The sequence below is a fragment of the Humulus lupulus genome, chromosome X (assembly GCF_963169125.1).
Source record: "Humulus lupulus chromosome X, drHumLupu1.1, whole genome shotgun sequence".
Lineage (NCBI taxonomy): Eukaryota > Viridiplantae > Streptophyta > Magnoliopsida > Rosales > Cannabaceae > Humulus > Humulus lupulus.
The window spans coordinates 111,032,275-111,037,228 of NC_084802.1; the positions used below are offsets into that span (position 1 = coordinate 111,032,275).

Genomic DNA, 4,954 nt, shown 5'->3' on the forward strand with positions numbered 1-4,954 from the left:
ATCAAATCCGCATATTTTTTATGACTATCATAATCAGATAAAGTTGATGGCTCATTTGGAGGCACATCAATGATTGCATCATACACTTTTAGTTCACTCAGAATTATGTGTATGTTTCTTTACCGAACATCAAGATTGTTGAAGTCTAAATGAAAAGTACTTTGGTAGCCATCATGAGGATTCACGGGTTCTTTCACATTTTGAGGTTCTCGATTAGGATTAAGAGATAACCATTGTTGCTAGAAATAAATAAATAAAATATAAATAATTAAAACATATAATAAATATTAGATTTTATTTGGAATAGTAAACATATGCATGAATGGAACATATAAAAACACATAAAAATATATACTAATCCACGATAAATTAATTTGAAAATTAATGGACCGCCTTGGGGTAGGTCAGACTAATTCCAAATTAATTTTGAGACAAATCTCAATTTCATAAGTAAAAAATTAAAAACACATTTTTTATTTTGAATTATGAACTACCGCTAGTTTGGTCAAGATGCACTAGTCGTGCTCGAAAGACTAGATACACCTTTGGAGTGTAATCCATTATTTTCAATCAATGACTTAATTGAAGAGTGTGCCTTAGGGCCAATCAAACTTAAAATACATCACTAACACTACTACAAAAAATGTTTTTTAGGACTAGCATTGCGAGTCCTAAAAAAGTTTTTAGGACTCGCGCCCCGCGAGTCCTCTATTTGAGAGCCTTAAAAACTAAGGTTTTTAGGACTCGCAAAAGAATGTCCGCGAGTCCTAAAAGATCTTGCTGAGTGCCTTTAAGTAAGGTTTTTAGGACTCGCGTTGCGAGTCCTAAAAAATGTCCGCGAGTCCTAAAAGATCTTGCTGTGTGCCTTTAAGTAAGGTTTTTAGGACTCGCGTTGCGAGTCCTAAAATGATGTTTTTAGGACTCACACTGCGAGTCCTACAAAATATCCGCGAGTCCTAAAAGATCTTGCTGAGTGCCGTTAAGTAAGGTTTTTAGGACTCTCTTTGGGTGACCTTAAAAGTTATATTTTTAATTTTAAAAAAATTTATTTATTGTTATTTTAAATTAAAAATTATGATTTAAATGAAACATTTATATACAAATTAATCTAAAAATTTATAGATTAAAATAACAAAACTTATTAAAATTATAATCGTCTTGACCTTAAAAAATATATAACTAGATTTACAAAGTAAATAATTAACCATTCAAACAAGAATCATTTACTCTAATAAAAATTACAAATATAATAAAACACTAAATTCATTGTCAAACAACATATATTTCTTCTTCTTGTCCTTGTACTCACCCTCGCCACTGCCTTTCCAAAGTAAGGATTGGCTGCCATGAATTTCTTTCTAAAATCATCCCTGAAACATGAAAAATCACTTTATAATACACCGAACATGAAAAATTATAACTAGATTTTTATTGTAGTGAACATAAATAAGTTTATTCACAATTGCTACAATTTTCATTTTGATTTAAAAAATATATCCCTTTGAGTGTCCAAAATGTATTAAAATAAATTTGAAAAGAAAATACTAAAAAAACACCCAAAAATTTTTTGGACCCTATACTGCCATATTAAATACAGAATAATAAAAAAAATATAGGTAAATAACATACATATATATTTATATAAGATAAATTATTTATTTATCAAAGAAATGAAAAAACATAGTGTAATTAAGTGATATTTTTATTTCACCCTTTTGAATCCCAAGAATAATACTTCATACCAAAATTATAATAGAAAGAAAGAAATGGTGGAGCACTATATATATGAAGAAAAATCTATGGTTTCCATTCCCAATTATTCTAATAATAGTTGCTTCTTAATATCTAAGTTAACAAAAGAATGCATAACAAGCAAAATACTCAAGATAATCATAATTCCTTTCTCATTACAGCTTATTATGTGGTTTTCATCTAACACATTTATGGGGCAGCACTAAGCAAGAAAAGCACAAAAAATCTAAAAGTGCATCAAATAGTGCAGCACAACAAATTTTAATAAAGAAGCCAACATGATACATCAAATTGATATTCATAAGAGTAATGCAAATTGATGCAAGTAAGAACAAATAACAATAAAAGAAATAAGAGTCACTCAATACCTAAAAGATTACCGTATTTTGTCTTAAGTTCAAGATTAAATAAAAGTGTTGGGCTTGACATGGCAAACCTCTACCGTCATTCACAAATTTAGAGAGAGGATAGATTGAGATATCCAACAATATTTTCACAATGAAATGGAACCATGACAAATTTACTAGCCTATTAGTTATTCAACAACACTCTCTTGTGTAAATTTATCTTCAAAAGTAAAAGAAAGACAAATAAAATAGAGATTCAATTTCCATCAGTAAAGATGTCATTCTTTATTGCATAAAGTTTACATGCGCCTCATTGGCAACACAAACATTGGAAACTTTGAATACATTTTTAGATTTGTTAAGAAGCTTGAAAATGAGCATATAAGGTTGTATATACTAAACAGAAGCTCAATAAAATCAAACCAAAAACAATAAATTGTGATAAAAAAAGAAGTTAAAAGAAGCTATTCAGTCATATAAGTAGAAGACATTATTTATGACATTACCCTTTTGTTATGATACATTTCAAGCATGACAGTTAAAGCAATCAGGATGTTGTTTTTGAAACCAAACAATTAGATCCAATAGTACAAAACAAAACCAAAGAAACGAGTTTCTTTTGATACCACATAATAAATTATTTCATGATAAAGTTTTCCCAGTCATAATAAAAAAATATTGCATAAGCAATTAAATAATTGAAAGCCCATACATATTGAAGATCACCAAATCATGTAGATTGGAGAAAAGATAATTTACTTGCATGAATAAAAAACTTGCTTCTAGTTCTATATTGTAATTAGCACGAAACACAAATTGAAGAAGACCTGATACATTGAGGTCAATTATATATTTATATATAATATTTTCTGCAAAAGAATTAATTTTTAAATTAATATATATGTATGTATAAAGCTCATTAGTGCACAAGAGAAAAGCAAAGAAAAGATAGAAAAAGTTAGTTCTCATCAGTGCACAAGAGACTATATAAAGCTCAAGAAACCAAAACGGAAATAACAACCCATCACATGGATGTTGTAACAAAGTTAGTTAAGAAACCACGAGAGGCTAACTAAAACTCATAGACTCTCTTGAACACATTCTAGATGATACTCATGATCATAAATTTGCTAAAAACAATTTAAATAAAAAATTGGTGTTTACAAAAGAGACAAAGAAAGGCCTTGGGCTTGCATGAGGAAACAATGGATAAAAAAGAAGAGCTTAAGGCTTTGTATAAGTGGAAGACTGGAAGTAGATACTGTTAGGCGCAAAAATATCCGACTTGGCCCAAATATGCTCAAAGGTGTCTCAAACCTTTAGATTTTGGAGCCTAATATTAAGATTATAGGATAAAACTTGGGACTTTCATCAAACATGTGCTATGCAAGAAAATTGTAGAATATCATAAATTGCTATAATGATATAATCACACAACATAATCTAAGCAAAGCACAACATCAATTAACAGAAATATACTACATGAAAATTTAACAAAAAAATAGGTTACAAAAAAAGCATATTACATGAAAATTAAAACATAGTAAAATACACATCTTGCACTGAAAATAGAAGAAAAAGAGAAAAGCCAACATGTCACCATCTATAGAAAATCGAACAACATATCCCCTAATTTACTAGCCTAGCCATCTGTCATATTCAACACCAACATGTCAATCAAATCAAACAACACATAGGTTTTCATCCATATATCACCGCAGCACACAAAATTCTCATAACCTACTTCACTAAGACATGCAAGTTCTCAATCTTCCGTTATCACCGCAGCACACAGAATTCTCAGAACCTACTTCACTACGGATGAATATTTAACATATTCAAACTCCACTATAGTAATACAATTATCATTCAAGATTGTAAAATATTGAAAATTAAAAAAAATTAAATACAACATACCTCTTGCAATTAGCTACCGATCCAATGCTTCAAGACCAATCAAAATATTAACCTAAACATTATTATCAACATTATAAAAAATAAAAAAGTTAGATGTATGTTCCATATCATGTTATTACCCTAAGTCATGTTATTTAAAATTCTATAATCAACTTAATTGTTAATTAGACAGTCAAATGTTAAGATTATAGGAAATAACAAAGGAAAAAATGTGATGTAGCAGTCCATGAAAATCCACATGCTAGAAAACTTGCTAAATAGGCCACTAAATCATATTATAAAAATCATATCCAACCATGAAATTGTATACATTTTGTTCTTTGCAATATCAAGCAAATAATAAGATTTCTAACATATATTCTCAAATAAAACTCATTCACTATACACTACTACAATAATAATACTTTTGTGAGAATATTTACTCTAATAACATCATTTCTTTAAGAAATATTTACTAAGAGAAACTATCTATACAACTAGTAAATGAATTTATATCTTTTTATGGTTTTCACGTTTTGGGAAGCTCATGAAATCACTTTCTTGATTGCACATACGAGTACCTATGAAGAGAAGAAAAACGGTTTGAACAGGTAACCTTGAAGATGAGCATAATACTTCTTCAATACTGTTAGAACTTAATGTAGTGGTAGAGACTAGCTAGGTGAACCAATTATTATCATCATTTTCATTTCTTTACTTGGATGTGAATGAATGTATATAATATTATGGGATTTATTGCGTCTACATTTAAAAAATAATATTTTGAAACTTTCTAATTTGTTTTAATATTAGATTTGGACTTTCCATGTTTGATAATCACAAACAGAGCCATATAATACAATCAAGTCAATTTTAATTAACAATAAACTCTAATTTTATCTAAATTTTTGTTACTAGTCTTTTTGAAGGGATGTGAGCGAGAGTAGAAAGAAAGAAAA

The 4,954-nt window shown here is 28.7% G+C and overlaps 1 long non-coding RNA gene across 1 annotated transcript; it reads right to left on the reverse strand.

Moving 5' to 3' along the window:
- Positions 1 to 1,103: 1,103 nt before the first annotated feature.
- On the reverse strand, positions 1,104 to 4,220 carry LOC133804783 (uncharacterized). The gene is made up of 2 exons (XR_009878624.1): positions 4,017 to 4,220; positions 1,104 to 1,370 (listed from the first exon to the last, which is right to left on the reverse strand). It is a non-coding gene; the product is annotated as an uncharacterized LOC133804783 (long non-coding RNA).
- Between the last annotated feature and the right edge of the window lie 734 nt (positions 4,221 to 4,954).